The sequence below is a fragment of the Arachis hypogaea genome, chromosome 9 (genome assembly GCF_003086295.3).
Source record: "Arachis hypogaea cultivar Tifrunner chromosome 9, arahy.Tifrunner.gnm2.J5K5, whole genome shotgun sequence".
In the NCBI taxonomy this organism is placed as follows: domain Eukaryota; kingdom Viridiplantae; phylum Streptophyta; class Magnoliopsida; order Fabales; family Fabaceae; genus Arachis; species Arachis hypogaea.
In genome coordinates, this window is record NC_092044.1 from 36,572,170 (window position 1) to 36,594,877 (window position 22,708).

Below are 22,708 nucleotides of genomic sequence, written 5' to 3' on the forward strand. Positions count from 1 at the left end.
TTGCATGATTCCTGGGATTCTCATTAAGAATTTTGATATCTTTTTCCACTTAATTTTCGAAAAACACAAAAAAATCAAAAAATCATAAAATCCAAAAATTTCTTGAGTCTAGTGTCTCATGTTAAGTTTGGTGTCTTGCATGCATAGTTATTTGATTCTTGTTGCATTTTGATTTTTCCTTATTATTAAAAATCCAAAAATATTTTTTATTTGTGTCTTCTCAAGTCAATACTACAGAGAAATTAAAGATTCAGAAAATACAGCAGAGGAATTACACAGAAAAGCTGGGCGTTCAAAACGCCCAGTGAAGAAGGACAGACTGGCGTTTGAACGCCAGCCAGGGTACCTGGTTAGGCGTTTAACGCCCAAAAGGGTATAGTTTTGGGCGTTAAACGCCAGAATGTGCACCATTCTGGGCGTTTAACGCCAGGATGGCACAAGAGGGAAGATTCTGTTTTTCAATGCAATTTTTTTCAGGTTTTCAAAGTTTTTCAAAATCAAATCTTTTTTCAAATCAATTTTTCAATCAAATCTTTTTCAAAATCAATTTCTTTCTATTTTCAAAGATACTTACTATCAATTAATGATTTGATTCAACATTTCAAGTATGTTACCTTTTCTGTTGAGAAAGGTTTAATGTTTGAATCACATCTTTTCTTGTTAGTCAAGTTTTTAATTTTCAAAATCAAATCTTTTTTAAAATGTTTTTCAAATCATATCTTCTCAATCACATCTTTTTAAAAACTAATCATATTTTCTTAACCACATCTTTTTCAAAATAGTTTTCAATCAAATTTTTTTGATTTCTAATTTTAAAATCTCTTTCAAAAATCACTTGATTTCTTTTCCACTTTCATTTTCGAAAATCAAGTAATGTTTTCAAAAATGTTTTCAAAATCTTTTACTTAATTTTCGAAAATTACTTCCCTTCTTCTCACATCCTTCTATTTATGGACTAACACTATCCCTTAATGCAAAATTCAAACTCCATCTCCTTTGATAAGTTCGAATTTTCTACTTCTGTCTTCTACTTTTCTTTTCCTCTGACACCTAAAGGAATCTCTATACTGTGACATAGAGGATTCCACATTTTCTTGTTCCCTTCTCTTTCTTATGAGCAGGAGCAAAGACAAAGGCATTCTTGTTGAGGCTGATCCTGAACCTGAAAGGACCTTGAAGAGAAAGCTAAGAGAAGCCAAAGCACAACTCTCTTTAGAGGACCTGACCGAATTCTTCAAAGAAGAAGAACATATGGCAGCCGAAAACAACAATGCCAACAATGCAAGGAAGGTGCTGGGTGACTTCACTGCACCTACTCCCGATTTCTATGGGAGAAGCATCTCTATCCCTGCCATTGGAGCAAACAACTTTGAGCTTAAGCCTCAATTAGTTTCTCTAATGCAACAGAATTGCAAGTTCCATGGACTTCCATTGGAAGATCCTCATCAGTTTTTAGCTGAATTCTTGCAAATCTGTGACACTGTCAAGACTAATGGGGTTGACCCTGAGGTCTACAGACTTATGCTATTCCCTTTTGCTGTAAGAGACAGAGCTAGAACATGGTTGGACTCTCAACCTAAAGAAAGCCTGGACTCTTGGGAAAAGCTAGTCAATGCCTTCTTGGCAAAGTTCTTTCCACCTCAAAAATTGAGTAAGCTTAGATTGGAAGTCCAAACCTTCAGACAGAAGGAAGGAGAATCCCTCTATGAAGCTTGGGAAAGATACAAACAATTAATCAGAAAGTGTCCTTCTGATATGCTTTCTGAATGGAGCATCATAGGTATTTTCTATGATGGTCTCTCTGAACTATCCAAGATGTCTTTGGATAGCTCTGCAGGAGGATCTCTTCCTTTGAAGAAGACGCCTACTGAAGCTCAAGAACTGATTGAAATGGTTGCAAATAACCAATTCATGTATACTTCTGAAAGGAATCCTGTGAACAATGGGACTAGCCAGAAGAAAGGAGTTCTTGAGATTGACACTCTGAATGCCATATTGGCTCAGAACAAAATATTGACTCAACAAGTCAATATGATTTCTCAAAGTCTGTCTGGAATGCAAAATGCACCAAGCAGTACTAAGGAAGCTTCATTTGAGGAAGAAGCTTATGATCCTGAGAACCCTTCAATGGAAGAGGTGAATTACATGGGAGAACCCTATGGAAACACCTACAATCCTTCATGGAGGAATCATCCAAATCTCTCATGGAAGGATCAACAGAGACCTCAACAAGGTTTCAATAACAATAATGGTGGAAGAAACAGGTTTAGCAATAGCAAGCCTTTTCCATCATCTTCTCAGCAACAGACAGAGAGTTCTAAGCAGAATACCTCTGACTTAGCAACCATGGTCTCTGATCTAATCAAAACCACTCAAAGTTTCATGACTGAAACAAGGTCCTCCATCAGAAATTTGGAGGCACAAGTGGGTCAGCTGAGCAAGAAAATTATTGAACTCCCTCCTAGTACTCTTCCAAGCAATACAGAAGAAAATCCAAAAGGAGAGTGCAAGGCCATCAACATGGCCGAATTTTGGGAGGGAGAAAAGGCAGTGAACGCCACTGAGGAAGGCCTCACTGGGCATCCACTGGCCTCTAATGAGTTCCCCAATGAGGAACCATGGGAATCTGAGGCTCAAAATGAGACCATAGAGATTCCACTAGACTTACTTCTGCCATTCATGAGCTCTGATGAGTATTCTTCCTCTGAAGAGGATGAGTATGTCACTGAAGAGCAAGTTGCTAAATACCTTGGAGCAATCATGAAGCTAAATGACAAGTTATTTGGAAATGAGACTTGGGAGGACGAATCCCCTTTGCTCACCAAAGAACTGGATGACTTGTCTAGGCAGAAACTGCCTCAAAAGAGACAGGATCCTGGGAAGTTTTCAATACCTTGTACCATAGGCACCATGACCTTCAAGAAGGCCTTGTGTGACTTAGGGTCAAGTGTAAACCTCATGCCTCTCTCTATAATGGAGAAGTTAGGGATCTCTGAGGTACAAGCTGTAAAAATCCCACTAGAGATGGCAGACAACTCAAGAAAACAAGCCCATGGACTTGTAGAGGATGTTCTGGTAAAGATTGAAGACCATTACATCCCTACTGATTTCATAGTCCTAGAGACTGGGAAGTGCATGGATGAATCCATCATCCTTGGCAGACCCTTCCTAGCCATAGCAAGGGCTGTGATTGATGTTGATAGAGGAGAGTTGATCATTCAAGTGAATGAAGAATCCTTGGTGTTTAAGGCCCAAGGATATCTCTCTGTCATCATGGAGAGGAAGCATGAAGAGCTTATCTCAAATCAGAGCCAAACAGAGCCCCCACAGTCAAATTCTAAGTTTGGTGTTGGGAGGCCACAACCAAACTCTAAGTTTGGTGTTGAACCCCCACATTCAAACTCTAAGTTTGGTGTTGGGAGGTTCCAACATGGCTCTGAGTATCTGTGAGGCTCCATGAGAGTCCTCTGTCAAGCTACTGACATTAAAGAAGCGCTTGTTGGGAGGCAACCCAATGTTATATTTTATCTATTTTATTTTGTTATTTTCTCTTTTTTTGTAGGTTGATGATCATGAGGAGTCACAAAATCAATGAAAAAAGCAAAAACAGAATGAAAAACAGGAAGAAAAATAGCACACCCTGGTGGACGCACCTACTGGCGTTTAAACGCCAGTGAGGTTAGCTGTTGGGCGTTTAACGCCCAGTCTGGCACCATTCTGGGCGTTTAACGCCAGAAAGGGGCCAGAAGCTGGCGTTAAACGCCAGAAATGGGCACCAGCCCGGCGTTTAACGCCAGAAATGGCTAAAAACGTGATTTTGTTTGCCATTTGGTACAGGGATGACTTTTCCTTGACACCTCAGGATCTGTGGACCCCACAGGATCCCCACCTACCCTACCACACTCTCTCTCTCTTCTTCACCCATTCACCAATCACCTCAACACCTCTTCCCCAAAAACCCTTCACCTATCAAATCCCATCTTTCTCTTCACCACTCACATCCATCCTTCATAAAACCCCACCTACCTCACCATTCAAATTCAAACCACTTTCCCACCCAAACCCACCCCCAAGTGACCGAAACCTACCCTTGGCCTCTCCTATATAAACCCTCCTTCACCCCTTCATTTTCACACAACATACACACCACTTCTCCCCTTCTTGGCCGAAAACAAAAGCCATTCCCTTTCCCCTCATTTCTTCTTCTTCTACTCTCTTCTTTCTTCTTTTGCTCGAGGACGAGCAAACATTTTAAGTTTGGTGTTGTAAAAGCATTGCTTTTTGTTTTTCCATAACCATTTATGGCATCCAAGGCCGGAGAAACCTCTAGAAAGAGGAAAGGGAAGGCAAAAGCTTCTACCTCCGAGTCATGGGAGATGGAGAGATTCATCTCAAGGGTGCATCAAGACCACTTCTATGAAGTTGTGGCCTTGAAGAAGGTGATCCCTGAGGTCCCTTTTTCACTCAAAAAGGGTGAATATCCGGAGATCCGACATGAGATCCGAAGAAGAGGTCGGGAAGTTCTTACCAACCCCATTCAACAAGTCGGAATCTTGATGGTTCAAGAGTTCTATGCCAATGCATGGATCACCAAGAACCATGATCAAAGTGTGAACCCGAATCCAAAGAATTATCTTACTATGGTTCGGGGGAAATACTTGGATTTTAGTCCGAAAAGTGTGAGGGTGGCGTTCAACTTGCCTATGATGCAAGGAGATGAACATCCGTACACTAGAAGGGTCAACTTTGATCAAAGGTTGGACCAAGTCCTCACAATCATATGTGAAGAGGGCGCCCAATGGAAGAGAGATTCAAGAGGAAAGCCGGTTCAATTGAGAAGGCATGACCTCAAACCCGTGGCTAGAGGATGGTTGGAGTTCATCCAACGCTCAATCATTCCCACTAGCAACCGGTCCGAAGTTACCATAGACCGGGCTATCATGATTCATAGCATCATGATTGGAGAAGAAATAGAAGTTCATGAGGTTATAGCCCAAGAACTCTATAAGGTGGCGGACAAGTCCTCTACCTTGGCAAGGTTAGCCTTCCCTCATCTCATTTGTCACCTCTGTTATTCAGTTGGAGTTGACATAGAGGGAGACACCCCTATTGATGAGGACAAGCCCATCACTAAGAAGAGGATGGAGCACACAAGAGACCCCACTCATCATGAGATCCCTGAGATACCTCAAGGGATGCACTTTCTTCCACAAAACTATTGGGAGCAACTAAACACCTCCCTAGGAGAATTGAGTTCCAACATGGGACAACTAAGGGTGGAGCATCAAGAACACTCCATCATCCTCCATGAAATTAGAGAAGATCAAAGAATCATGAGAGAGGAACAACAAAGACAAGGAAGAGACATTGAGGAGCTCAAGCACTCCATAGGATCTTCAAGAGGAAGAAAGAGCCGCCATCACTAAGGTGGACCCGTTCCTTGATTTCCTTGTTCTTTATTCTTCTGTTTTTCGAATTTCATGCTTATGTTTATCTATGTTTGTGTCTTGTGATCATTAGTGTCTTAGTGTCTATGCCTTAAAGTTATGAATGTCCTATGAATCCATCACCTCTCTTAAATAAAAACATGCTTAATTGAAAAAGAAGAAGAATTGCATGAATTTTGAATTTTATAACAGTTTAATTATTTTGATGTGGTGGCATTACTTTTGTCTTCTGAATGTATGCTTAAACAGTGCATATGTATCTTGAATTTGTGGTTCATGAATGTTGGCTCTTGAAAGAATGATGAAAAAAGAGACATGTTAATGAGGATCTGAAAAATCATTAAAATGATTCTTGAGGCAAGAAAAAGCAATGAATATTAAAAAAAAATCGAAAAAAAGAAAAAAAAAAGAAAAAAGAGAGAAAAAGAAAGAAAAAGAAATAAAGTTGTGATCCAAGGCAAAAAGAGTGTGCTTAAGAACCCTGGACACCTCTAATTGGGGACTCTAGCAAAGCTGAGTCACAATCTGAAAAGGTTCACCCAATTATGTGTCTGTGGCATGTATGTATCCGGTGGTAATACTGGAAGACAGAGTGCTTTGGGCCATAGCCAAGACTCAATAAGTAGCTTTGTTCAAGAATCATCATACTCTACTAGGAGAATCAATAACACTATCTGGATTCTAAGTTCCTAAAGAAGCCAATCATTCTGAATTTCAAAGGATAGAGTGAGATGCCAAAACTATTCAGAGGCAAAAAGCTAAAAGCCCCGCTCATCTAATTAATACTGATCTTCATAGATGTTTTTGGAATTCATTGCATATTCTCTTCTTTTTATCTTATTTGATCTCCAGTTGCTTGAGGACAAGCAACAATTTAAGTTTGGTGTTGTGATGAGCGGATAATTTGTACGCTTTTTGGCATTGTTTTTAGTATGTTTTTCGTATGATCTAGTTAGTTTTTAGTATATTTTTATTAGTTTTTAGTTAAAATTCACTTTTCTGGACTTTACTATGAGTTTGTGTGTTTTTCTGTGATTTCAGGTATTTTCTGGCTGAAATTGAGGGACCTGAGCAAAAATCTGATTCAGAGACCAAAAAGGACTGCAGATGCTGTTGGATTCTGACCTCCCTGCACTCGAAGTGGATTTTCTGGAGCTACAGAAGCCCAATTAGCGCGCTCTTAACGGCGTTGGAAAGTAGACATCCTGGGCTTTCCAGCAATATATGATAGTCCATACTTTGCCCAAGCTTTGATGGCCCAAACCGGCGTTCAAAGTCACCTTCAAGATTTCCAGCGTTAAACGCCGGAACTGGCACCCAAATGGGAGTTAAACGCCCAAACTGGCACTAAAGCTGGCGTTTAACTCCAAGAAGAGTCTCTACACGAAAATGCTTCATTTCTCAGCCCAAGCACACACCAAGTGGGCCCAGAAGTGGATTTTTATGTCATTTACTCATTTCTGTAAACCTTAGGCTACTAGTTTTCTATACGTAGGACCTTTTACTATTGTATTTTAATCTTTTGATCACTTGAGATCTCTAGATCATCATTGGACGTCTAGTTCTTAGATCATTGGGAGGCCGGCCTCACGGCCATGCCTAGACCTTGTTCTTATGTATTTTCAACGGTGGAGTTTCTACACACCATAGATTAAGGTGTGGAGCTCTGCTGTACCTCGAGTATTAATGCAATTACTATTGTTCTTCCATTCAATTCCGCTTGTTCTTGTTCTAAGATATCACTTGTTCTTCAACTTGATGAATGTGATGATCCGTGACACTCATCATCATTCTCACCTATGAACGTGTGACTGACAACCACCTCCGTTCTACCTTCGATTGGGTGAATATCTCTTGGGTTCCTGATTGCACGATGCATGGTTGATCGCCTGACAACCGAGTGCTCGCCTGACAACCGAGCCAACCATTCCGTGAGATCAGAGTCTTCGTGGTATAGGCTAGAACTGATGGCGGCATTCAAGAGAATCCGGAAGGTCTAACCTTGTCTGTGGTATTCTGAGTAGGATTCAATGATTGAATGACTGTGACGTGCTTCAAACTCTTAGCAGGCGGGGCGTTAGTGACAGACGCAAAAGAATCGCTGGATTCTATTCCGGCCTGACTGAGAACCGACAGATGATTAGCCATGCTGTGACAGAGCATAGGAACATTTTCACTGAGAGGATGGGAGGTAGCCACTGACAACGGTGAAACCCTACATAAGCTTGCCATGGAAAGGAGTAAGAAGGATTGGATGAAGACAGTAGGAAAGCAGAGAGACGGAAGGGAAGGCATCTTCATGCGCTTATCTGAAGTTCCTACCAATGAATTACATAAGTATCTCTATCTTTATCTTTATGTTTTATTCGCATATCACCATACCCATTTGAGTTTGCCTGACTAAGATTTACAAGGTGACCATAGCTTGCTTCATACCAACAATCTCTGTGGGATCGACCCTTACTCGCGTAAGGTTTATTACTTGGACGACCCAGTACACTTGCTGGTTAGTTGTGCGAAGTTGTGTTTATGCCATGGTATTGAACACCAAGTTTTTGGATTCATTACCGGGGATTATTCGAGTTGTGAAAAGTATTGATCACAATTTCGCGCTATCAGTGTCAAAGAAGCCAGGTAAAGCAACAAAACGAAACCCGAGGACCCAATCCAAAAGGTTCCAGGGGCATCCTTTGGAGGCAGAATAAAGACTCAGGGAAGCCTACAAGCCTACATCTTTACACGTCCCAAAAAGATAAAAGCCTCTATTTCAACAAGAATGACACTCAGAAAGGCCACAAAACCAAATAAAGTCATCAAAATAAGCGTTGATAGAAATTACAACCTCAGTCTACCCAATCGCAAGAACATGCCAAATGAAAAAATAGATAAAGGCACAATCTTTTCTTCAAAATCAAACAAACCACTACTCATTTAGAAAAAGGCAACAACATGCAAAAGCCTCAGGAAGCTTCAACTGCTAAGGGAACATCAGAGAAGAAAAAGCCAAAAATCGCAGTAACAAAAAATACAGAAAGGCAAAAAGATTCAAACTTTCTAAATATACACTCAAACAAAAACCCTACTGTACTAGGAAATAGAGCAACGGAAGCAAAAAAGAGAAGATGAACAAACCTGAAAAAGGAGAAGCGTGCGGAGAGCGAAGACGAAGAGATCAGGAGTTGCGTGCCGTCGAAAGCAAAAGGAGCACCTACAATTGCCAAGCAATGTCACAAAGAGAAACCTGAAGGGGCAGACGACAGACAAAAACAACGAAAATAAGAAAGAAAAGGGGAAGTTACAGAGAGGAGAAAAAACCATTTCTGTGTGTAAAGTTCAAAACAAAAAAAGCAAGAGAAACGGGGCATTGAAAACCAATTAATGGGGGCATTAAAAACCCTCGCACATTCCCAAGGCCATGACACTAATGCAAAAGCGCGCGCTTTCAGAGAAAATGAAACAAAAACGTTCCGCATTCAAAAAGGAACTCTACAAAGATAAGATCGACAAAATGCTCGAGTTGGGCTTCATCCGAGAAGATTCGACCTCCAAATAAAGGTCGAGCTTGAGCAGGGGCACTGTCCATACCATGGGTCGAGCTATCCGACTCAGGATGTTCTACTGACAAAGTGACCGACCTCTTCAGGTCAGAACAATCCGACCTCTCCTCAAATAGCTCGACCAAACTACCAGGAAAGCCCATTAAAGGGCCCAAACAGAGGAACACAACCCGAATCCAAGGGCAACCCAATCCTATAGAGATAAAGGCGGTTCCCTTAAAGATAAGATGACCTCGCTCAAAGATAAAGATAAGATAAGATAACTAACTTATCTTATCTAAAGAAGGTCTCTCTACACCATTATAAATACGCTGGAGCACCCAGGTATAACTCATACTCTGATTCTACTAAATACCTGCTTAATACCCTTGCTAACTTAAGCATCGGAGTCCCTTGCAGATATCCCCCACCCTCCGCGAATGAAGGATCAGCATCACCATCAAGTCCAACAAGTCGGACACAACAGCTCCGACCAGTACAAAAGATCTAATCCGAGATTGACCTACAGTTTTAGGTAACCCTCAGAACAGATCCCGTGTTTGGTAGTCCCTGTTTATTTGCAAATTTCCAGTTCCTTTGCGCCGACTTCTCTAGCCAGTGTTAATCCAATTAAGAGGGCTTCGTATTCCGCCTGATTGTCAGAGATCAGGAATTCATATCAAATTGACTATTTGATAATAATCCCATTCTCGTTCTGTAATATTATTTCTGCTCCGCCAGAGCTATTGATCGACAAGTCGTCAATATGGAGTTTCCATCGCTCCGTGGTTTCGCTTCTCGAAGTCATCTCGACAATGAAATCTGTCATGGTCTGAGCCTTGATTGTGTTTCTGGGCTCAAATCAGACTTCGTGCTGGGATAGCTCAACCGACCAAAGGAGCATCCGTCTGGTCAGGTCTGGTTTCTAAAGTAGTTGTATAATGGCTTGGTCTGTTCGGACCATGTTAGGTGGCTCCAAAAGTACTGCCGGAACCGTCGAGACGTTGTGAGTAGTGTGTAGACAAGCTTTCCAAGTCTGGAGTAACGCGTCTCAGCGTTCTGGAGAACCTTACTTATGAAGTATATCGGGCCTTGTGTTTTTTGCTTGTCTTCTTAGATTAGCGCCGCTGCTAGCGCTTCCTCCGTTATCAATAAGTAAAGGTACAATGTTTCTCCCGGTCTAGGTTTGGGGAGTATGGGAGGTTCCGCTGACACTTTTTAAAGTGTTGGAAGGTCTCTTCACATTCAAGTTCCCATTTGAAACTTATACCCTTTTGATGAGCTTGAAAAAGGGAATAACCTTCTGAGCTGAGGCTCTGAGGAAGCATGAGATTTGCAGGGCCGCTCATCTCAAGGATGGCTCTACATTTTTTCAAATTTGCCTCTACTTCTTGTTGTATGATCATGAAGCCCAGAAATTTCCTGACCTCCATTTTGAATGTGTATTTCATCGGATTGAGGCGCATTCGGTGCTTCCTCAGGGTTCTCAATATGAGTTTGAGGCTATTGACAAGCTCGCCACCTATTTTTCTTTTGGCTAGCATGTCGTCAATATAAAACTCCAGTTTAGTCCCTAAGAGGTCTTTGAATAACTTCGTGACGAGCCTTTGGTAGGTGGCCCCAGTGTTCTTTAACTCGAAGGGCATGATTGTGTAGCAGTATGTGCCTTCAAGGGTTACAAATGCCATTTTCTCCTCATCTGGCCTATGCATTGGTATCTGGTTGTACTTCGAGTACACGTCCATGAAGCTGAGGTACTGGTGTCACAAAGCGACATCCACTAGCCCGTCGATGTTTGGCAGGGGGAAGGCATCCTTTGGACAGGCCTTGTTCAAGTCCGTGTAGTCGACGCACATTCGCCATTTACCATTTACCTTTTTCACCAATACGACATTGGCTTGCCAAGTTGTATAAGGTAGTTCCTGGATAAAGTTGGCCTCGAGCAAGCTTTTAACTTGCTTCCTGACTTCAGCTGCTCAGTCCACAGACATCTTCCTTATCCTCTAAGCTGCTGGCTTGGCTTTAAGGTCTACGACTAGCTGGTGAGACACTAAGTCCAAGTCTATTCCCAGCATGTCACCGAAAGTGAAGGCAAGTCCCGTTTTCCTTTAGAAGTCCCGTGAGTTTGCCTTTAAGGTTAAAAGGCAGGTTTCTGTTGATGAACATCAACTCATCCTGGGTTTTCCCTATTTGTAGTTTTTCCACTTCTCCTTCTGGATCTGGTCTGGGTTGATCATCTTATCATGCATCCAGGTTGGCTAGGAACATTCTTGCTGCATCTCGGGACCACTTCTAGAGGGCTAGTGATGAGCGGATATTTTATACGCTTTTTTAGGGTAATTTCATGTAGATTTTAGTTGTTTTAGTTAGTTTTTAGTATATATTTATTAGTTTTTAGGCAAAATTCATATTTCTGGACTTTACTATGAGTTTGTGTGTTTTTCTGTGATTCAGGTATTGATGAGCGGATAATTTGTACGCTTTTTGGCATTGTTTTTAGTATGTTTTTAGTATGATCTAGTTAGTTTTTAGTATATTTCTATTAGTTTTTAGTTAAAATTCACTTTTCTGGACTTTACTATGAGTTTGTGTGTTTTTCTGTGATTTCAGGTATTTTCTGGCTGAAATTGAGGGACCTGAGCAAAAATCTGATTCAGAGACCAAAAAGGACTGCAGATGCTGTTGGATTCTGACCTCCCTGCACTCGAAGTGGATTTTCTGGAGCTACAGAAGCCCAATTGGCGCGCTCTTAACGGCGTTGGAAAGTAGACATCCTGGGCTTTCCAGCAATATATGATAGTTCATACTTTGCCCAAGATTTGATGGCCCAAACCGGCGTTCAAAGTCACCTTCAAGATTTCCAGCGTTAAACGCCGGAACTGGCACCCAAATGGGAGTTAAACGCCCAAACTGGCACTAAAGCTGGCGTTTAACTCCAAGAAGAGTCTCTACACGAAAATGCTTCATTGCTCAGCCCAAGCACACACCAAGTGGGCCCAGAAGTGGATTTTTATGTCATTTACTCATTTCTGTAAACCTTAGGCTACTAGTTTTCTATAAGTAGGACCTTTTACTATTGTATTTTAATCTTTTGATCACTTGAGATCTCTAGATCATCTTTGGACGTCTAGTTCTTAGATAATTGGGAGGCTGGCCTCACGGCCATTCCTAGACCTTGTTCTTATGTATTTTCAACGGTGGAGTTTCTACACACCATAGATTAAGGTGTGGAGCTCTGCTGTACCTCGAGTATTAATGCAATTACTATTGTTCTTCCATTCAATTCCGCTTGTTCTTGTTCTAAGATATCACTTGTTCTTCAACTTGATGAATGTGATGATCCGTGACACTCATCATCATTCTCACCTATGAACGTGTGACTGACAACCACCTCCGTTCTACCTTCGATTGGGTGAATATCTCTTGGATTCCTGATTGCACGATGCATGGTTGATCGCCTGACAACCGAGTGCTCGCCTGACAACCGAGCCAACCATTCCGTGAGATCAGAGTCTTCGTGGTATAGGCTAGAACTGATGGCGGCATTCAAGAGAATCCGGAAGGTCTAACCTTGTCTGTGGTATTCTGAGTAGGATTCAATGATTGAATGACTGTGACGTGCTTCAAACTCCTAGTAGGCGGGGCGTTGGTGACAGACGCAAAAGAATCGCTGGATTCTATTCCGGCCTGACCGAGAACCGACAGATGATTAGCCATGCTATGACAGAGCATAGGAACATTTTCACTGAGAGGATGGGAGGTAGCCACTGACAACGGTGAAACCCTACATAAGCTTGCCATGGAAAGGAGTAAGAAGGATTGGATGAAGACAGTAGGAAAGCAGAGAGACGGAAGGGAAGGCATCTTCATGCGCTTATCTGAAGTTCCTACCAATGAATTACATAAGTATCTCTATCTTTATCTTTATGTTTTATTCGCATATCACCATACCCATTTGAGTTTGCCTGACTAAGATTTACAAGGTGACCATAGCTTGCTTCATACCAACAATCTCTGTGGGATCGACCCTTACTCGCGTAAGGTTTATTACTTGGACGACCCAGTACACTTGCTGGTTAGTTGTGCGAAGTTGTGTTTATGCCATGGTATTGAATACCAAGTTTTTGGATTCATTACCGGGGATTATTCGAGTTGTGAAAAGTATTGATCACAATTTCGCGCACTAGGTATTTTCTGACTGAAATTGAGGGAGCTGAGCAAAAATCTGATTTAGGCTGAAAAAGGACTGCTGATGTTGTTGGATTCTAACCTCCCTGCACTCGGAATGGATTTTTTGGAGCCACAGGAGTCAAATTGGCGCGCTCTCAATTGGGTTCAAAAGTATACATCCAGGGCTTTCCAGAAATATATAATAGTTCATACTTTGCGCAAAGATAGACGACGTAAATTGGCATTCAACGCCAGTTCCATGTTGCAGTCTGGCGTTCAGCGCCAGAAATAGGTTGCAAGTTGCAGTTCAACACCAGAAACAGGTTACAACCTGGCGTTCAACTTCAGAAATAGCCCAGGCACGTGCTTAAGTCTCAGCCCCAGCACACACCAAGTGGGCCCCAGAAGTGGATTTCTGCACTATCCAGCTTAGTTTACCATTTTCTGTAAACCTAGGTTACTAGTTTAGTATTTAAACAACTTTTAGAGACTTATTTTGTATCTCATGACATTTTTAGATCTGAATTTTATACTCTTTGACGGCATGAGTCTCTAAACTCCATTGTTGGGGGTGAGGAGCTCTGCAGCGTCTCGATGAATTAATGCAATTATTTCTGTTTTCCATTCAAACATGCTTGTTCCTATCTAAGATGTTCATTCGCGTTTCACTATGAAGAAGGTGATGATCCGTGACACTCATCACCTTCCTCAATCCATGAACGTGTGCATGACAACCACCTCCGTTCTACATCAGATTGAATGAGTATCTCTTAGATTTCTTAATCAGAATCTTCGTGGTATAAGCTAGAATTTATAGCGGCATTCATGAGAATCCGGAAAGTCTAAACCTTGTCTGTGGTATTCCGAGTGGCTATGATGAGCTTCAAACTCGCGATTGTTGGCGTAGTGACAGACGCAAAAGGATCCATGGATCCTATTCTGACATGATCGAGAACCAACAGATGATTAGTCGTATTGTGACAGAGCATTTGGACCATTTTCACTGAGAGGATGGGAAGTAGCCATTGACAACAGTGACGCCCTACATACAGCTTGCCATGGAAGGAGCCTTGCGTGTGTGAAGAGGAGGATAAGAGAAAAGTTGAAATTCAGAGGACAAAGCATCTCCAAAATTCCAACATATTCTCCATTATTGAGTAACAATTACTTATTCCAAACACTTTCACTTTTTACAATTAAATTCAAAGAACCTTATTGGCATCCTGACTAAGATTAATAAGATAACCATAGCTTGCTTCATACCAACAATCTTCGTGGGATCGACCCTTACTCACGTAAGGTATTACTTGGACGGCCCAGTGCACTTGCTGGTTAGTTGTGCGGATTGCAAAGGTGTGATTGCAATTTCGTGCACCATGTTTTTGGCACCGTTGCCGGGGATTGTTCGATTTTGAACAACTAAAGGTTTATTTTGTTGCTTAGATTAGGAATAATTTATTTTTGTTGCTATAGAGTCATTAAATCTGAGTCCTTTATTTTCCTTTCAAATTGTTTTTTCAAAAATATTATTTTTCCTTATTAATTTTTAATTTTTATGTGAGTTTAGTTTTATACTTTAAGTTTGGTGTCAATTGCATATTTCATATTTTCCTTTAAATTTTTGAATTTGTGTTCTTTATTTTTCCTTGATCTTCAAATTGTTCTTGTCAAATTTTCTTGTTTGATCTTTGATTTTTCCTATTTTGTGTATTTTTCCTATTTTCCTTGTGCTTTTTCAAAATATTAGTTTTCAAAAAATATATTTTTATATACAATATTAAAACACGTTACATTTATAGCTCAGTTGGCTAGAGCGTTGGCTTATGTTCTTGGCAATTGGGTATCTTCCTTTTAAAATGTTTTTCAAAAATAATTTTTCTTTGATTAAATCTAGTGCCAAACTTTAAGTTTGGTGTTTTCTTGTTAATCTTTCTTTAATTTTCGAAAATTTTATTGTGATTTTCTAAAAATTTTAAGTTTGGTGTTCTTTCTTTTGTTCTTGGTGTTCTTGTGAATCTTCAAGGTGTTCTTGAGTCTTCCTTGTGTTTTGATCTTAAAATTTTTAAGTTTGGTGTTCCTTGGAGTTTTCCCCCCAAAATTTTTGAAAACAAAGAGCATTAGATCTAAAAATTTTTAAGTCTTGTGTCTTTTGTGTGTTTTTCTCTTTCATCATAAAATTCAAAATTCAAAAAAATATATTTTTAACTAATTTTAAGCCATATTTTCGAATTTTTTTATATAAAAATTTATATTTCAATTTCAAAAATATCCTAATCACTTTCTCTCTCCTTACTTTTCGAAATTTTTCAAAAAAAAAAATACTTTCAAATTTTCTATTTTTATTTTTATTTTATTTATTATTTTAGTCTTTATTTTAATTTATTTTGTTATTTCGGAAAATTTTTTTTATAAAATAAATAAAATAAATCCACATCATCTTCCTTTTTCCATCATGGACTTAAGTGGAAATGAACAGTCCAGAAGGACTCTGGGGTCATATGCTAACTCAACTACTGCTTCATATGGGAGTAGTATCTGTAGACCCTCCATCGGAGTCAGTAGCTTTGAGTTGAACCTTCAGCTCATTATCATGGTACAGCCAAGTTGCCAGTATTCCGATCTTCCACAGGAAGAACCTACAGAGTTTCTGGCACAGTTTTTACAAATTGCTGACACAGTACATGATAAGGAAGTAGATCAGGATGTCTACAGATTGTTACTATTTTCATTTGCTGTAAAAGACCAAGCTAAGAGGTGGTTAAATAACCAACCTAAGGACAGCATAAAGACATGAAAACAGCTGTCAGAAAAATTCCTGAATCACTATTCTCCTCCAAAACAGATGACACAGCTAAGGCTGAGCATTCAAGTCTTTAAACAAGGAGATAATGAATCCCTTTATGATGCCTGGGAGAGATGCAGAGAGATGCTAAGAAAATGCCCCTCTGAAATGTTTTCAGAGTGGGTGCAGATAGACATCTTCTATTATGCGCTTACAGAGAGAGCTCAGATTTCTCTAGACCACTCAGCTGGTGGATCTATACACATGAGAAAGACAATAGAAGAAGCTCAAGAGCTTATTGATACAGTTGCCAGAAATCAGCATCTGTACCTAAGCAGTGAACCTTCTATCAATGAAGAGGATAAAACAGTAACTGCTGAACTCAGTCCTGCAGAACAAGTTACTGAATTCAATCAGCAACTGGATTTTCTAACAAAACAGCTAGCCGAATTCAAGGAGATACTACAAGAAACAAGAATGGCTAATATGAATATGGAAGTACAGTTGAAGCAAACAAAACAGCAGTTATCAAAACAAATAACAGAAGAGTGCCAAGCAGTTCAATTAAGAAGTGGGAAAACATTAGATACCTCACTTCAAGGCAGAAGGAAGCCAAGAAATGAGCAAACTACCCAAAATCCATATGAGGACAGTAAGAGCCCAGAGAGGAATAATTCTGGCACTCAAACGCCAGAAAATGGGTGGAAAACTGACGTTGAACGCCCAAACCATGCTCAGTTCTGGCGTTCAACGCCAGAAACAAGCAAGAAATTGGTGTTGAATGCCCAAAGGAAGCACAGTTCTAGCGTTTAGATGCTAGAAACAGGTGAGGAGTTGGCGTCTAACGCCACTCCACCTTCCACCCCTGGCATTCAAATGCCAGTGGGAAATCAGACACATACAAGTGCTGATAGTAACCCCTCTAAAAAGGCTTCTTAACCCACATCTGTAGGCAATAAACCTGCAGCAATTAAGGTTGAGGAATATAAAGCCAAAATGTCTTATCCTCAGAAACTCCGCCAAGCAGAACAGGATAAGCAATTTGCCTGCTTTGCAGACTATCTCAGGACTCTTGAAATAAAGATTCCGTTTGCAGAGGCACTTGAGCAAATACCCTCTTAAGCTAAGTTCATGAAAGAGATCTTAAGTCATAAGAAGGATTAGAGGAAAACTGAAAAAGTTTACCTTACTGAAGAATGCAGTGCAGTCATTTTGAAAAGCTTACCTGAGAAGCTTAAGGATCCCGGAGGCTTTATGATACCATGCACATTAGAGGGTACTCGTACCAAGCAAGCTCTATGTGATCTTGGGGCAAGTATCAACCTAATACCTGCATCTACTGTCAAAAAGCTTAGTTTGACTGAAGAAGTCAAACCAACCCGGATATGTCTCCAACTTGCTGATGGCTCCATTAAATACCCATCAGGCGTGATTGAAGACATGATTATCAAGGTTGGGCCATTTGCCTTTCCCACTGACTTTATGGTGCTGAAAATGGAGGAGCACAAGAGTGCAACTCTCATTCTAGGAAGACCTTTCCTAGCAACTGGCCGAACCCTTATTGACGTCCAAAAAGGGGAAGTAACCTTGAGAGCCAATGAGGATGAGTTCAAGTTGAATGTTTTCAAAGCCATGCAACATCCAGACACCCAAAATGACTGCATGAGCATTGATATCATTGACTTTCTGGTAAAAGAGGTCAATATGACTAAGAGTCTCGAATCAGAGCTAGATGATATCTTTAAAGATGCTCAGCCTGATCTGGAGGAACCAGAGAGAATAATAGAACCTCTGAAAATCCCTCAGAAAGAGGAAAAACCTCCCAAACCTGAGCTCAAACCATTACCACCATCCCTGAAATATGCATTTCTGGGAGAAGGTGATACCTTTCCTGTAATCATAAGCTCTACCTTAAAGACACAGGAAGAGAAAGCACTAATTCAAGTGCTAAGGACACACAAGACAGCTCTTGGGTCATCCATCAGTGAACTTAAGGGCATTAGCCCAGCCAGATGCATGCACAAGATCCTATTGGAGGGTGACACTAAGCCAGTGGTTCAACCACAAAGGCGGCTGAATCCAGCCATGAAGGAGGTGGTGCAAAAGGAGGTCACTAAATTATTAGAGGCTGGGATTATTTATCCTATTTCTGATAGCCCCTGAGTAAACCCTGTCCAAGTCGCCCCTAAGAAGGGTGGCATGACAGTGGTTCATAATGAAAAAAATGAAATGGTTCCTACAAGAATAGTTACAGGGTGGCATATGTGTATTGATTACAGAAGGCTCAATACAGCTACCAGAAAGGATCATTTTCCTTTACCATTCATAGACCAGATGCTAGAAAGACTAGCAGGTCATGAATACTACTACTTCCTGGATGGATATTCAGGTTATAATCAAATTGCAGTAGATCCCCAGGATCAAGAGAAAACAGCATTCACATGCCCATCTGGAGTATTTGCACACAGAAGGATGTCATTTGGCCTGTGCAATGCACCTGCAACCTTTCAAAGGTGGATGCTCTCTATTTTCTCTGATATGGTGGAAAATTTTCTGGAAGTCTTCATGGATGACTTTTCAGTATTTGGAGACTCATTCAGCTCCTGTCTTGACCATCTAGCACTTATTCTAAAGAGGTTCCAACAGACTAACCTGGTTTTAAACTGGGAGAAATGTCACTTTATGGTGACTGAAGGAATTGTCCTTGGGCACAAAATTTCGAACAAGGGAATAGAGGTAGATTAAGCTAAGGTAGAGGTAATTGAAAAATTACCACCACCTACCAATGTTAAGGCAATCAGAAGCTTTCTGGGGCATGCAGGATTCTATAGGAGGTTTATAAAAGATTTTTCAAAAATTGCCAAACCTCTGAGTAATCTGCTAGCTACTGACATACCATTTATCTTTGATAAAGAGTGTTTGCAAGCGTTTGAGACTCTGAAAGCTAAGCTGGTCACAACACCAGTCATCTCTGCACCAGACTGGACACTACCATTTGAACTGATGTGTGATGCCAATGACCATGCCATTGGTGTAGTGTTGGGACAAAGGCCTGACAAGCTTCTGCACGTCATTTATTATGCCGGTTGTGTTTTAAATGACGCACAGAAGAACTACACAACCACAGAAAAAGAGTTACTTGCAGTGGTTTACGCTATTGACAAGTTCAGATCTTATTTAGTAGGATCAAAAGTGATTGTGTACACTGACCATGCTGCTCTTAAATATCTACTCACAAAGCAGGATTCAAAACCCAGACTCATCAGATGGGTGTTGCTTCAGCAGGAGTTTGATATAGAAATAAAAGAAAGAAAAGGGACAGAGAACCAAGTGGCAGATCATCTATCCCGAATAGAACCAGTAGAAGGGGCGTCCCTCTCTCTTACTGAAATCTCTGAAAACTTTCTGGATGAGCACCTCTTTGCCATCCAGGAAGTGCCATGGTTTGCAAACATTGCAAACTACAAGGCAGTGAGATTCATACCCAAAGAGTACAGTAGGCAGCAAACAAAGAAATTGATCACTAATGCAAAGTACTATCTTTGGGATGAACCATATCTCTTCAAGAGATGTGCAGATGGAATAATCCGTAGATGTGTGCCTAAAGAAGAAGCACAGAAGATCCTCTGGCACTGCCATAGATCACAGTATGGAGGACATTTCGGAAGTGAGCGAACAGCTACAAGAGTCCTCCAATGTGGCTTCTACTGGCCTACTATCTATAAAGACTCCCGAGTGTTTGTACTTAATTGTGACAATTACCAAAGATCTGGCAATCTACCTCACAGTTATGCCATGCCTCAACAAGGGATCTTGGAGATTGAGTTGTTTGATGTATGGGGTATTGACTTCATGGGACCTTTCCGACCATCATACTCAAACACTTACATTCTGGTGGTAGTGGATTATGTATCCAAATGGGTGGAAGCTATTGCAACACCCACTAACGATACTAAGACAGTGTTGAAATTCCTCCAGAAACACATCTTCAGCAGATTTGGTATCCCTAGAGTACTAATCAGTGATGGGGGCACTCATTTCTGCAATAAACAGCTTTACTCTACTTTGGTTCGATATGGAGTTAGCCACAGGGTAGCTACTCCATATCATCCACAGACAAATGGGCAAGCTGAAGTCTCTAATAGAGAACTTAAAAGAACCCTGGAACGGACTATGATTAACCGTAGAAGGGATTGGGCAAGAAGCTTTGATGATGCTCTGTGGGCATACAGAATAGCATTCAAGACACCTATAGGAACTTCTTCATACCAATTGGTGTATGGAAAAGCCTGTCACTTGCCAGTGGAACTAGAATACAAGGCCTATTGGGCAACCAGATTTCTAAACCTTGATGCCAAGTTAGCTGGAGAAAAATGATTGCTCCAGTTAAATGAGCTAGAGGAATTCAGACTCAACGCTTTCGAAAATGCAAAAATTTACAAAGAGAAAGCAAAAAGATGGCATGATAAGAAATTATCATCAAGAGTCTTTGAGCCAGGGCAGAAAGTTCTGCTATTTAATTCTAGGTTCAGATTATTCCCTGGGAAACTGAAATCCCGGTGGAGAGGTCCATATGTGATTACAAGTGTGTCACCATATGGATACGTAGAGCTTCAAGATAATGATTCTAACAAAAAGTTCATTATTAATGGACAGAGAGTTAAACATTATCTTGAAAGCAATTTTGAGCAAGAATGCTCAAAACTGAGACTTGATTAAAGCTCAGTAATAGTACAGCTAAAGATAATAAATAAGCGCTTGCTGGGAGGCAACCCAGCCATTTACAAGGCTTATATGTTAATTAATTGATTTTTACAAGTTTATGTCAATTATCTTCAAGGTAAAATAGCAATTGCTTGAGTTCACAGAGTTACAGAAGGATTCAGAGGATAAAACAGCAAAAAGAAGCTCACTAGTGCAAAAAAGTCAGTAAGAGCTATTTTGGGCGCTGAACGTCCAAAAGAAGCACTCACTGGGCGTTCAACGCCAGTAAGGATAGCCATCTGGGCGTTAAACGCCAGAAAGAATCATCTTCTGGGCGTTGAACGCCAGAAAGAAGCACCTTATGGGCGTTCAACGCCAGATTTATAACATCCTGGGCGTTCAGAAAAATGCCCAGTGACAAAGGAGTTCCTGGCGTTCAACGCCAACTAGAAGCAACAGTTGGGCGTTGAACGCTTAGGAGAAGCTGCACACGGGCGTTAAACGCCCAAAACATGCAGCGTTTGGGCATTTAACCCCAGGATTGTGGGGAGGAGGTAATTTCATTTTTACTTCACATTTTTTCAATTTTCACATTTCAATTCATGATTCCTTACATAAACATGTTACAAACTCTCAACCTTCAATTCCAAAATTTTTAATCCTAAACATGTTTCTTAATTTTTATTCAATATCTTTTCAAATCTTTTTAATCTCTTCTCAAATATTTTTCACACTCATCATATTATCTTTTTAAATTCAAAGTTATCTTTTTCAAAATCTCATAAAATCTTTTGAATTTTTGAAATTGCCTCTTCTTCTATTCCTCTCCTTTCCTTTCTTTTGCTTGAGGACAAGCAAACCTCTAAGTTTGGTGTGTTTTTCCGTGATCAGTGAGCTAAAACTCATCAAGATCATGGCACCTAAGGGAAAACAAACCACTTCAAGAGGCAGGAAAGAGAATATTCTAAAACCACTTTGGAATCAAGAGAAGTTCTTAACCAAAGAACATGCAGACCATTACCACAAAATAATGGGTCTGAGATCAGTGATCCCGAAAGTTAAATTTGATCTGAAAGAAGACGAATATCTGTAGATCCAAGAGCAGCAGAATCAAGACATCATGAATTGCAAACTGCTTAAATAGAAAGAGAAGCAAGGGCGTGAACTGAAGGAACTGAAGCATCAGAAGCTATCTCTTGAAGGGCCAAGCACCCCACAGACTAAAGGAGCATCCACCTCCCAAAATAAAGGTCGTTGAGTCCTAATCTTAGCCTTAACTCTGTGATAATTGTTCTTATTAGGAATTTACCTTAGAAGTTATATATGAGTAGTAGTAATTAGTATATCTATTTTGATTTTATCTCAAATTGAGCTATAATTTATTTTTCTAATCATCATCAAACATAAATAAAATAGTATATTTTTAGAATAAGGAGGCAATATTTTTTTTCGAGTTCTTAATAAGGAAAAATCTAATTATTTATATGTGGTGGAAATACTTTTTGTCTTCTGAATGAATGCTTGAACAGTGCATATTTTTTATATTGAATTTTATGAATGTTAAAATTGTTGGCTCTTGAAAGAATGACGAACAAGAAAAATGTTATTGATGATCTGAAAAATCATGAAATTGATTCTTGAAGCAAGAAAAAGCAGTGAAAAAAAATTTTTGCGAAAAAAAAGCAAGCAGAAAAAGCCAATAGCCCTTAAAACCAAAAGGCAATGGTAAAAAGGATCCAAGGCTTTGAGCATTATTGGATAGGAGGGCCCAAGGCAATGGTAAATAAGAACTCTGGACACCTCTAATTGGGGACTTTAGTAAAGCTAAGTCACAATCTGAAAAGGTTCACCCAGTTATGTGTCTGTGGCATTTATGTATCCGGTGGTAATACTGGAAAACAAAGTGCTTAGGGCCACGGCCAAGACTCATAAAGTAGCGTGTTCAAGAATCAACATACTAAACTAGGAGAATTAATAATACTATCTGAATTCTGAGTTCCTATGGATGCCAATCATTCTGAATTTCAAAGGATAAAGTGAAATGCCAAAACTGTTCGGAAGCAAAAAGC

At 40.2% G+C, this 22,708-nt stretch overlaps 1 non-coding gene across 1 annotated transcript; it reads right to left on the reverse strand.

The window, feature by feature from the left end:
• Positions 1 to 1,653: 1,653 nt before the first annotated feature.
• Positions 1,654 to 1,761, reverse strand: LOC112713998 (small nucleolar RNA R71). Its single transcript, XR_003158957.1, has one exon. It is a non-coding gene; the product is annotated as a small nucleolar RNA R71 (small nucleolar RNA).
• Positions 1,762 to 22,708: the final 20,947 nt, after the last annotated feature.